At 37.8% G+C, this 13,816-nt stretch overlaps 1 non-coding gene and 1 pseudogene across 1 annotated transcript; both read left to right on the top strand.

Moving 5' to 3' along the window:
- The first annotated feature begins 3,145 nt into the window (after window positions 1-3,145).
- On the top strand, window positions 3,146-3,641 carry LOC116094179 (annotated as a pseudogene).
- Window positions 3,642-8,781: 5,140 nt separating this feature from the next.
- LOC116094482 lies at window positions 8,782-8,888 on the top strand. Its single transcript, XR_004120141.1, has one exon. It is a non-coding gene; the product is annotated as a U6 spliceosomal RNA (small nuclear RNA).
- The last annotated feature ends 4,928 nt before the right edge of the window (window positions 8,889-13,816 follow it).

Here is a 13,816-nt window from a genome sequence, read left to right as displayed (position 1 = left end):
TGGTCTGAAGTAGAAAGGTTCCTGACCAGGTTGCCCTGCAACTTGTGAGCCCTATGCCTCCTGGCTGGTCCTGCCTTATAAAGTCACCAGGGAAAAAATTGTGGATCTCACCAGAGTCCCTGGGTTAAAGCACTCCCTGAAGGCAGGCTCTCCACTTGCCGGAAAGGGGCAGAGAGGGTTGTGGATCCACCGCCTTCACTCCTAGATGTAGATGGAGGTTGAGAGGATCCTGTCCCTGCCGCCCTGCTGGGGGTATTTCTAAATCCAGGTCTCTCACATTAGTCTTATTTTCTTTACAATCTAAATGAATGCAATTTTTCAGCTTTAAAGGTTTTAGCAATTATTTCACTACTAAGAAGAAAATATTAATGTCATCACTTAGTATTTAAGTTAATCTCAAAGTAAATGAACTATATCAAATTAGTTAAAATAATCTTCAGAGGCTTATTATTAGCATTCCTAATTGACCATGAGCATATGATATTAAATGAGTCTTGAGTTTACTTGTTTTTAAATTTGTGCACAAGTGTGGTGTACATATCTATCTATTTGTCTATCTAGCTCTCTTTCTTTCTTTCCTTACTTTTCTTTTTTCTCTATTATCTATCATCTATCTATATACCTATCATTCATCTACCTACCTGTATATCATATCTTTATTTATCTATTTATGTATTGACAGGACTGATAATATATCCATCTGAAAATTATATATGCTTTGCAATTTAATAAATATTTATATAATTTATTGTTCTCAAACAAACTTAATTAAAAATAAAATTAGAGCAATGCATTACACAGTACATATCAGTACTAGGTATAAAGGAAATGACATTTTACAACCTACATGTATTAGTCAGGGTTTCTACTCCTGCACAAAACCATGAATGATCATGAAGGAAGTTGGGGAGGAAAGGGTTTATTTGGCTTACTTCCACATTGCTGTTTATCACAAGGGAAGTCAGGACTGGAACTCAAGCAGGTCAGAAAGCAGGAGCTGACACAGAGGCCATGGAGAGATGTTCCTTACTGGCTTGCTTCCCCTGGCTTGCTCAGCCTGCTCTCTTATAGAACCCAAGACGTCCAGCCCAGGGATGGCACCACCCACAAGGAGCCCTCTCCCCTTGATCACTAATTGAGAAAATGCCCCACAGCTGGATCTCATGGAGGCACTTCCCCAACTGAAACTCCCTTCTCTGTGATAACTCCAGCCTGTGTCAAGTTGACACACAAATCCAGCTAGTACACCTCATCTATAAGACACTATTTCTTGGAATTAATTTAGAATGCATAGAATTCTGTACATATGTGTAAGTGGAGGAGGCAGAACTGGAAAACAATGCATTGCACTCTACCTTTGAATGATAGATACCAAGAGGCCTAATATAAAATGTAATGCTTTATTTAAATAAATCAGCCTATTACTTCAATTCTATTCAAATCCCATGTAATTTATGATACTATACCAATCTTTTATCTTAAATGAATAATTTTTACTCTTCAGAAATGTCCATTTTATATAAAGGTATAGATTAACACCATGTACATTGAGTTACACTATATAGCTTAATATTTGGTTTACTGTCTTCACTCCTTGCTTCCCTATATTAGATCCTGGAAGGGGTTTTATAACTTAATTCAATGTTGTTCTGACTAGTAGTTTGTCATGACTATTTGTAGAAGTGCAGAGACTTCATTTCCCTTTTTTCATAACAGCTTTGATTCTTTTGCACAATGACTTCATCATGGAATTGTTTGGTTTGAGAAGCATTTCTTACTCTTCATAATGAAATTGTAAACAAATAATGAGGACACATTATTATAAAAATGTGGCATAAAATAATGATAACCAGATATTGAAAATAAACTTTTTTGTTTTGTTTTGTTTCATTTAATTTTTTAAGATTAATTTTTCATTAGATATTTTCTTTAACTCTGAGGTTACTAGTTAGTTCATATTGTTGTTCCTCCTATGGGGCTGCAAACCTCTTCAGCTCCTTGGGTCCTTTCTCTAGCTCCTTCAATGAGGACACTGTCCCATGCATGGCTGTGAGCCTCCACTTCTGTATTTGTCAGGCACTGACAGAGCCTTTCAGGAGACAGCTATGTCAGGCTCTTATTTCTTTCTGGCTCAATTTATTTTCCTAGTGCTTCATGTAGTTGTCCTGCAAGTTCTATGAATATTTAAGTTGGATTCTTAAAATTCAGCTTGTTCTTTGGTTTGAGGTAAAGTGTAGATCATCTCTATATATTTGATAGTAGACTTAAATTTTGGCAATTTTATTTTTCATTTGTAGACATTCCCAGTGTATTAAAAGATTTACGGGCCACATTTTAACTGTGAAAACTGCATAGTTGTACACTCAAAATCACATATAAAGAGCTTTTAGAGAGTCCTTGGACCAAGTGACTATGACATATAGAATTTAATGTGACTTAATTTTATTCTGATTAAATCAACAAGAAGCCTTGCTTCACAGCCTTAACTTATAGGAGCAATCCTATAACATAATGTATTGTTCAAGCATGTAGAATAGGGAAAAACAATTGCACCAATTTTATTTTAAGACTGGGAAGTGATTATTTCAGGGTTTTGAGTCATAATTGTCTTGATAACCACTCACCATATTTTCTCTTATAGTATGAGAGCCAGAATGAGAAAAAGAGAATTAGGTAATCTAAATTTAAATAGAAAAAATTATTTCATGTCCCCTTAAAAAAACAAGTGTTATTATGTTTTTATTAGATATTTTCTTTATTTACATTTCAAATGTTATCCCCTTTCCTGGATTCCCCTCCGAAAACCCCCTATGCCCTCCCTACTCCCTGTGCTCACCAACCCACCCACTCCTGTTTCCTGGCCCTGTCATTCCCCTACATTGGGGCATAGATCCTTCATAGGATCAAGAGCCTTTCCTCCCATAGGCCATCCTCTGCTAAGTATGCAGCTGCAGCCATGAGTCCCACCATGTGTACTCTTTGGTTGATGGTTTAGTCCCTGCGAGCTGTGGTGGTACTGGTTGGTTCATATTGTTGTTTCTCCTATTGGGCTGCAAACCCCTTCAGCTCCTTGAGTCTTTTTTCTAGTAAGTGTTATTCTTAATAAAATATTTTTGAGAGGTCTATGCAGGCACAAGAAGGCAAGATGGCAGCAGTTGGAGCTGTATGTCTGCGGTGGGAGGAGTCTGCGCTACTGCTCTGGAGCTCGGCCTGTCCTCCAGGGAACTGTTAGTTCCAGCCAGGCTCTACCACAAGAAAGTTGTGGATCATTATAAAAACCCTAGGAATGTGGGGTCCCTCGACAAGACATCTAAAAATGATGGAACTGGCTTGGTGGGGGCTCTGGCATGTGGTAACATCATGAAATTGCAGATCCAGATGAATGAAAAGGGGAAGGTTGTGGATGCCACATTTAAAATATTTAGCCTGCGGCTCTGCCATTGTCTCCAGCTCCTTAGCCACAGAGTGGGTAGAGGGGAAAACCGTGGAGGAAGCCCTGGCCATCAAAACCACAGACATCACCAAAGACCTCTGCCTGCTTCCTGCATTGCACCATGCTTGCAGAAGATGCGATCAAGGCTGCCCTGGCTAATTACAAACTGAAACAAGTATCCAAGAAGGAAGAGCTAGAGAAGCCGTGAGCCCTGGAGACTCTCCAGCAGGTCACAGCAGCTGCTTCCTGCCACCCATCAAAGAAGCTATGTGCAACTATTCACCATTTGCACTGTGACTCTGATGCAAACAAAACACGCCCTTGATTACGCCTAATCTTGTGTTCCTTTCATCTCCCGTGTGTCCTTGGTGCAGTTAATGTCTTGATTTAGTTTGTGGCCTTGGACTGAAATCAGCACTTAAGTTTTAGGCTCTGGAGAGTGACAGGGAGTTGTACCTGACCTGAGGTAGATTTCCAGCAGAGTGCCTTGTGCTGGCTATCTGATAGGGCTTATTACTGAGTATTTAGCAGATCTGCATATATATTATAATAAAAGAATGTAAGATGAAAAACTTTTCAATTTTTGAATCTGTGTTTTATTACACAATTGTTGTTTATGAACTCAGTGAGCTAGAAAAATAAGTTTAAATATTATAATCCCAAATTAAACTCAGTTCAGGAAGTGGAAACAATTTTAACCTTAGAGACTATTAAAAAGGTAAATTCAGGTGCCTAGAGAGATCACTAAGTAGTTAAGCGCATTTGTTGTTCTTGCAGAGGACTCTAGTTCAGTACCTAGAACTGATTGTGGTCAAATCTTGTCTAACTCCAGTTTCAGGGAAGAACCAAACCAGTATGTTGAACAGACATTCCTATGTTCATTGACAGCACTATTCTTAGTACATAAGAAACATTTGCCTGTTAATGGATGAGGGAACTAAAAGTCACACACATGCACAAATAAAGAAATTATTCAGTTTGTATAAATAATGATATTCTTACATTTTGTCAATATAGATGATCTCAGAAGACATTGTGAAGTAAAATATGCCAAGTACTGAGACAAGAATTGCTAAGGGATGGACAATTGAGTAAGTGTTGACCAAAGTGCAAAATTTCACTCAGAGATAAAGGATAATGTCAATTATTGCTTACATGCTAATTGCAAAGTTATCTATCTATCTATCTATCTATCTATCTATCTATCTATCTATCTATCTGTCTACCTATCTAATAAGTTCTTTCTATGTAACCCAGGTTATTTCAAGACTCAAACTTCCTGCTTTAACTTTTAAATGATTCCACAATGGAATAGATATATCAAGACAGCCTACCATAGGCAATATAGTTCTAATAAAAACAAGTCAATTTTGATATAAATGTTGAAGTATAAAAATGAGTCCAGAAATTGTAGGGAAATCAGTTGAGTAATTGATTAAAATTGGTATTTATTGATATGAACTCTATAGTTATTATTGAAACATGGGCATGAAGTACAATATTTTCCATGCTTTTGTGTATAATACGCTTTTGGCAGGAGAAAAAGACTTAAATATAGTCAGACTTGTGTAGCAGCAAAGCATATCATGTACTAGGAGATACAGTCTTTTGGAACAGGAACTCAAAAAAGCCACTAAGCTGCTGTCCTGTGGAAATGGCATTCTACAGAAACACTGTTAACTTTAGAGCTCAGTGTGAGAATATACTTCCCACCCATGTCTCAAAACAGCTGGCAGACAAGAGGATATTCTGTGGAGGATCTCTACACAGTGTTTTTTATCATAGAAAATAGAAAGATAATACAACCTTAACTGTCCTATATTAATAAGGGATTTATTAAGTTGTCATGCAATGGACTGTCACATTTTATAAAACTGTTAAAAATTATGAACCTTATGCTGACTCAATGAATATTTCTGTCAAATCCTCAGCTGGCCAGATGAAGACGACAAGATAATAAAGAAAAATCTGCTTTACTCCAAACCTATTGATGTGTTGGATAGTGTCAGGTAAAGAAACACTTTTGTAAAACCAGCTGAGATAACATCTAATACATATATTTGCATAATATCCAAAACATGTGGCATAGTTAGTCACTATGCTATGTGATGCCAGTTTCAACTTAGCTTCTACATACATGTATTCTTCCTCTTAGAGATGCAATGTCACCTCAAGGTGTCTGAATTGATGCTTCTGGTAATTCCTGATGGGTGGAAGTACATATTTCCAAAGTGTTATGGTTGAGCTGCTGTGTTAGCATTACACCTAGAAGCATTCTTTCAGGCTATCTTCCTCTGGTTTTCATAGTATTTATTGAATGTAAGGAGAGATTTGTGTTATAGGATTGTTCCCATACCTTGGGATGACAAAAATAGGCTTCATATTGGGTTCTAGTCTTTCTGTTTAGTATCTTAAACATTGAAGAATTTTCTAGTTTTGGTAAGAAAATCAAATTGATGCCCAGAGTAGATTGAATCAAATCCTAGCAGAGTGGACATGGCTTAAGCAGTCACCTCTCTACTCTGTGAAGGTTGGGGTGAATTAGGGACTCAGAGTCCCCCCTTGACAACATGTTGAACTTACAAAGGCAACAGGGCACTAAGATTGGAAAGCAGGACTTTGTATAGAGCTATACTCGTGAGATCTGTGTCTCCAGTACTGAAGACACTCTATTCTCTATGTTTACTCCATCACTCTAGTGCTGCATTGGCCAATGTTATAAGGTATCTGATGTTACTGTCTATTTGGATTTTAATAACTGTTCAATTGTACATTTGTTCTGGCTAATACTATTTTGTGATACAAGTTAGCTTCACATTTTATGCACAGCTCACGTATTGTAGTGGCTATTCCTGGTTGTCAACTTGACTATATCTGAAATGAACTACAATCCAGAATTGGAAGGCTCACCTGTGACCCTAATCTGGAGGCTGAGAGATACATGTTTCCGACCTGAATCTTGGCATGGAGATCTTGAGGCATAGTGGCTATGAATCCCAGAAGATTAAGACAGGAAGATCTATGAGTTCAAGGTCATCTGGGATTAAAGGTGTGGTAGCACATACCTTTAATCTGGGCCACACCTTTTGCTGGAGACCTATATAAGGACATTGGAAGAAGGAAGGCCCTCTCTCAGCTTCATCTAATTGCTTTGTGGGAATGAGCAACTGCTAGATCCTTGGACTTCCATTCACAGCTGCTGCTGAGTATTGTTGGAAGTTGGACTACAGACTGTAAGTCATCAATAAATTCCTTTACTACATAGAGACTATCATAAGTTCTGTGACTCTAGAGAGCCCTGACTAATATACACATGTACCACATCTTTTCATCTCAGATTGGATCTTCCCTGTTCTTTTTATCCTACTAGGCTCTTGACAAGGAGCTGAGAGTTTATGGTTGACACATAATTTTATATTGAAATATAAACTTGATTTATATTAAATGAATATTAGATATACCAATCACAAGCTTATGTACTAAAAACGTTTCTTCCACTTCTTAGAAATCTTTTTTAATTAATTTATTTTTTACACTCCATATTCCATTCCCCACCACACTTCCACCCTCTGACTGCTCCACATCTCATACCTCCTTTCCACTCCCTACCCCACCTGACCTCTAAACTTCCTGGGGCCTCCAGTCTCTTGAGGTTTAGGTTTAGGTACATCATCTCTGAATGAACACAGACCCAGCAGTCCTCTACTGTATGTGTGTTGGGGCCCTCATATCAGCAGGTGTATGCTGCCTGTTTGGTGGTCCAGTGTTTGAGAGATCTCAAGGGTCCATATTAATTGAGACTGCTGGTCCTCCTACAGGGTTTCCCTTCTCCTCAGCTTCTTTCAGCCTTCCCTAATTCAAAAACAGGGGTCAGCTATCGATAAGCATAGAATAATGGACTTGGCTGCTGAACTTTTTGGACTTGTTTTTCCATTCCTTATGTATTCCCTGAAATATTGTCTTATTTTAAATTTATGTAAGTTAGAATAATTGAATCTCCCAGTTGGCCCTGTTACCTAGTGATTTGTCCTTTGTGGGCTACCTTGTATATTCTCTTTCTCTCTTTCTTTCTCTTTCTCTCTGTGTATGTGTGTGTATATGTGTGAGACACAGAGAGAGATAGATACAGAGAGAGAAAGAGAGAAAGAAAGAGAGAGAGAGAGGGAGAGAAAGAGAGAGAGAGTTGTATGTGTTTATTCAGGAAGCACATAATTTTAATGTCTTTTATTTCTGCTAAGTATACAAATGTTTAATGATCTAACATATATATTGCAATTCCTATTTTGAATGGAAGAATTATTTAGAAGGATGTTGTAAATATTCCTGGATTCTTAATTTTTATTTTAACACCATGTTATATTGAGCAAACTAGTTTAATACTGACAATTAATTTCACAAGCTAATGGTTCAGACAAGGAATGTTTGATTAGCCTTTCTCAACACTGTGGTCCTCATTCATTCTGCATAACATCATCAGTGACACAGAAAACTAATTTTGAAGAAGTCTGTGAAGTTCATAACAGTATCTTATTTCTCTGCTTTCCAAAACTCTACACTATTGAGAAGACTCAGAACTATCAACATATTTTCTAGTTTTGTAAAGCTCAATCCATGTGAACTAAGACAGTTGCTTAACCTATATATATATATATATATATATATATATATATATATATATACACATATATGATATAGTATATGTTCATCTTTCTCCTTTGCTTCTTTTTTCTCTTCTTTCTTATTTTTGAGTTCTGAATCTTTCTTTAATCTTAACAAATAAGGACATTTTTTTTCCCAGAAATGCAGTTACTTCTTGATTTTGTATAATAAAATCTTTACTGGTAAAATTTAGTGCCATGTTTTTAACCTCAAGCAAAATAAGTTACTCTGCCATGACAATATTATTTTCTCTTGACATAATATTTTATAGGTTATTTGAGATTTCACATACTGCATCCAATCACTTTTACTTCTCAGTCCTCCAGGCTTGCCATTTTACCCTTGTCACCCACTACAAAAGATAAAACAACAAGAAAAACAACAACAACAATGCCAATAACAACAAGAAAAACAACAACAACAACGCCAATAACAACAAAAATCAAGTCTAATTTGTGTTGTCCATACCAGAACATGGTCAAACTCCCATTGGCTAGCCCCTGAAAGGAGAGCAAGTACTTAGCCTGAGGTAATGTTTGTCTTTGTTACTGAGAACCATTATTGTATACAGCACAATGAAGGATACTGTTTTTTTATATCCATTCAGTTAACATATGTGTGTGTGTGTGTGTGTGTGTTTGTGTAAGTTTAAATTAGGGAATTGAGTTTATTGTTAAGAGACATGAATGGTGCTTGCTTTGGCAGCACATATACTAAAATTGGAATGATACAGAGAAGATTTGCATGACTCCTGCACAAAGATGACATGCAAATTTGTGAAGTGTTCCATATTTTTATATTGTATAATCCATATACGCTTTCAGCTTGTTTGTGATAGTGTTTTGCTGTGTACAACATAAGGGTCTTGAAATCTTGCTCCTCCTATCTCAGCCTCTCTATTAGTAATATTGTTTATTTAATATTTTTACACTATACTATGGTTTTCAGAACAGTTTACATATTTCAAAAGTATTTATATACCCAAAAGAAACATAGACAATTAAATTGGGAAGGGGCCTGTAAGAGAACAACAAAGAGTGAGATTGAATGCTTTGCTTGAAACTTGCAACTCTTGCATCAAGTTTGAAGAAGAGAACTTTATAAGTTACTCTTTCTCTGAGATTAATGCTTTTCCAAATGATTACAACCAATGAACTAGATTCTTACCCACTCTCACCTAATGTCTATGCCACCTTCCCAGCAGAACCATTGTTCATTGAAACAGTTGGTGAATGACTTTATGGATAGACCATCTTAATACACACACCATTTTTTAAATGAATGTAACATGTTCTCTGTGGGCTGAAAATAAAGTCATTCACTCAAGTCAAATTGCTTTTACCATAGCAAGAAGTCTGTATCCAAAAATCATGCCTAAAATTCATTCCTTGGCACACAACAGAACTGTCAACTCTCAGCTTAGCTACGATGGAGGTAAAATCATTTGGTGAAGTGAGAGTCATTGAAGTACAGCCTTATTACAATGAAATCCAATGTCTAAAAATTGTTCTTATTTTGGGTTTGTACCACAGTAACAGCCAAGATTTTAAGCTCTATGAAATACAAAACAAACAAACAAACAAAAGGACTTTATATATTTATGTTCATTTAAGAAAATACTAGTAGTAATGTAATATTTTGAAGTATACAGTTAATATGTTTGGAGTTATTTAAAATTTATATTGAGAAAAACGTATGTATTTTCAGTATTGCTGTAGACAAGCATCTACATAAGACTGTTAAATTGATTGTTGTTTTATATCAAACAGCATTTATATTACTCATTTTTATTGTTATAATATTTTATAAATTTTAAAGAATATGACAAAAAAAGATATTGTAGGTATTGAAGGGAGATATCTGGGAGGAGTTGGGGTACAAAAGGAAAACAAGAATGTGATTTAATTCTATTTACTTAAAATATGTTTTTAAATGTTAACAAATTCAGATAAATTGAACTCATGTAACTTTTCTCATCATAATGCAATAAAAGTTAAAAAAAGAGACATGAATAACAAGAAATTGTTAATTCCTGTTATTTTGATGTTAGTGGTAGTGTATGTGTGTGAGTGTGTGTGTGTGTGTGTGTGTGTGTGTGTGTGTGTGTGTGCATATGTGTGTGTGCTTCCCTTTCCTTGGCTTGCTGATATAGAGATATTTATTTTCTTGGTTTTCTTGGGTATAATTTGCCTCCTTGGATTGAAGTTTTCTTTCTAGTATTTTCTCTAGGGATGATTTGTGGATAGAAATCAATTAAATTTCTTTTGTCATGGAATACCTTTGCTTTTTTTCCAGCCATGGTGGATGATAATTTTAGTTGGTATAGTATATCCTATATCAACTATAGTCTAGGATGACATAAACATTCTCTTAGAATCTGCCAGACATCTGCCCAGACCCTTCTGACATAAGAACTCAGGTGTAATTCTGGAAGATTTTGATATGTTACTTAGCTTTTTTTCCTTTGCAGCTTTCAATAGTCTTTCTTTGTTCTGTACTTTTAGCGTTTTGATTATTATCAAATAGTGGAAGGATTTTCTTTTTTGGTGCAATATATTTCATGTTCTATAAGCTTCTTATATGTATATAGATATACCTTTATGTTGAGGAAATTTTCTCCTATAGTTTTGTTTAAAATATTTTCTGGGCCTTATAGCTGAGAATCTTCTTCTTCTATTCCTATTATTCTTAAGTTTGGACTCTTAATAATATCCCATATTTCTTAGATATTTTGTGTCATGAAATTTTTAGATTTAGCACTTTCTTTGGTGACTGTATCTACCACTTCAATCATATTTTCTGTAACTGAGATTCTCTCTTCCATCTCTTGTATTCTGTTGGTGATGTTTGCATCTATTATTCTTGTTCTCGTTCCTAGGTATTCCTTCTCCAGAATTGCCTTAGTTTGTGCTTCTTTATTGCTTCAATTTCCACTTTCAGTTCTTGGTCTATTTTCTTCATTTCCTTCACCTGTGTGATTATATTTTCCTGTTTCTTTAAAGGAATTATTTATTTCCCTTTTAAAAGGCCTCTGTCATCTTTACAATATTTTATTTAAAGTCATCTTCTTGTACTTTGGCTGTGGTGGGATGTCCAGGGCTTGCTGTTGGAGGATCACTGGGCTCTGTTGGTGCCATATTTCCTTGGCCCTTGTTGATTTTGTTCTTATGCTCCTTTTTAGTCATCTGGTTGTACTGGTGTTCCTCGGATGATGATAGCAGAATTCCTCAGAGACGCTGACAGAGCCTGACAATGCATCTCAGGGAATAGAATGCTTTTACCTCTGCTGGCTGTGCCCAAGGTAGACTTGGATGGTTGGAAATTGCTGGGGGAGGGGTCTAACCTGAATATTCCTGCCCATTCCCAACATAAGGTGGACCTCAGTGAGCCATGTGGAAGTCACAGACATAATTGAGTGAGAAGGAGGGGTCAAGGACACCACAAGAAAACCTATGGAATCAACTAACCTTGGTTCACGAAGGATCACAAAGACAATGCAGGGCTTGGTCCTAGGCTCACTATACACATTTGTAGCAGATGTGCAGCCTGGTCTTCATGTGGGTCCCATAACAATTGCAGCAGAGAGGCTGTCTCTGACTCTGCCTGCCATTGGACTTCCCTGGGCTGAACTACCTTTTTAGACCCAGTGGGAAAGGATACATTTAGTCCTGGTGCAACTCTTCTCTGAGGAGAAGGGGAAGAGATAACAGGGGAAAAGATCTGTGTGGGTGGGACTGGAATACAGGGCAGAGGGGCTGTGACTGGTGTGTAAAGTGAATAAGTAAATATCATTATTATTATTATTATTTTGGTTTCTCTAGACAGGGTTTCTCTGTGTAGCCCTGGCTGTCCTGGAACTCACTCTGTAGACCAGGCTGGCCTCGAACTCAGAAATCCGCCTACCTTTGCCTCCCAAGTGCTAGGATTAAAGGTGTGCACCACCACTGACTGGCAATAAATAAATTAATGAAGAAGAAAAAGAAAGAAAAGTTAGTCGGGTGGTGGTGGCACACGCCTTTAATCCTAGCACTTGGGAGGCAAAGGTAGGCAGATTTCTGAGTTCGAGGCCAGCCTGGTCTACAGAGTGAGTTGCAGGACAGCCAGAGCTACACAGAGAAACACTGTCTTAAAAAAAAAAGAAAAGAAAAGTTAGTCTTTTCCACATCCTCTTCTCCAGTAGTTATCTATTGTTGAGAGCTACATGTCATCATCCTTTTTTAAAATTTTGTAATTATATTTATGTACAGAAAACTTAGTGTACATGTCATTATCATTAATCACAATTTTAAAAGTTCTTTTCAATGGGTTCTTGTTTAAGTTGTTACTTTGGGGTCAGGTTGTTACCCAAAGCCTTCTCTATCTCTCTTCTTCAGCTTTCAGTCTGAAGTCATCAGTCCCACTGAAAAAGAAGCTTCTTGATCCTTTACTGTCAGCTGGAGCCAAGATCATGAACTTCCATACAGTATGTGGCAACAGTACATGTCACAGACATCCATAAAACAGGCCAAGATCATCAATCTGGTCCCTGGCTTCATTGGGATTTGAACACAGCCCTTGGTGGCAACATGAACCATAGGCATCAGTGTGGCTTCAGGAAGCAGCACAGACCACAGGTATCTGCATGGGCATTGGTAACAACTTAGGCTGCCATGGGCTTCAGTTCCATCAGTCCCTTGCTGTAGGCTGGAGCAGGGTCAGGACCCCAAAATTGGCCCCTGGTGGCAGCACAGACCATGGCCATTAGCATGGCCTCAGGTAGCAGTACATTTCATGCACATCAACATTGCCTCTGACTGTAGCTCAGGCCTCAGACATAAAAGGTTCAGACTCTATCCACTGTGTATGCACCACTTCATCTCTCCATCCTTCCCACCACTCCATCCCAAATTCATTCATCACAGAGACACTGGAAACTGTAGCACAGTCACTCAGTATATTTTTGTTTACATGACTATTAATGCAAGTACTCTTTGCCACAGTCATTGGTATGGATTTCTGGTTTCTGAAGCACTATGAATACAGGGTTGTAGAGGAATTTACCTTAATTATTTGATTGGCCAAGAAAGATGACAACTAGCCAGTCGCTGGCCTAAAATGAGGAGGCGGGATTTCTGGGCAAGACAGGAAAAGGAGGAGGAGTTGGAGGAGATTGTGATCGGAGGAGGACAAAGGGAGAGTTGTTGGAAGGAAGATGGAGCAGAAGCGCTTGACCTGGAGAAACTGCAAGTAGTAGGGATTCCATAGCTGGGGAAGAAAGTGGTTACCTCTACATATGACTGCCCCCCAATATAGGCGTGAACTTCGTAAACATACAACTGAGTTACTGTTTTCCTTGCTTGGGCTTATTGGGGATGGGAATATACCACAATAAAATGGCTTCCCGATGTATCTATTAAAATTCAACTAACCTGAGATAAAAGATCACTGCCCCTCCCCCCAGGCTATGGCAGTGTGTGATTAAAAGCTGACTGGGTCTGAGGGGCCTACAGAGAACTGCAGAGTCTCTCTCCCCAAGTTCCTGGCAGGCAGCTTCGCCAGGGGCAGCATCCCAGCCTGGAGCTGGACTTGAGCAGATAAAGTGAACTGATGAGGGCATCTAGGCTCAAGAGAGCCTTTCTGTGTTCACGTCCCTGTATGCCCTGCATCTATACTGGACAGGGACAACCAGACTCTGGATCCAACAGCAGAAGGAGACAAAGGTACACAGGGCTCCTGATCAGATAA

This window comes from Mastomys coucha, unplaced genomic scaffold (genome assembly GCF_008632895.1).
Source record: "Mastomys coucha isolate ucsf_1 unplaced genomic scaffold, UCSF_Mcou_1 pScaffold16, whole genome shotgun sequence".
NCBI classification, from domain to species: domain Eukaryota; kingdom Metazoa; phylum Chordata; class Mammalia; order Rodentia; family Muridae; genus Mastomys; species Mastomys coucha.
The sequence above is the reverse complement of the archived record's forward strand: the minus strand, read 5'-3'. Positions and strand labels throughout refer to the sequence as shown.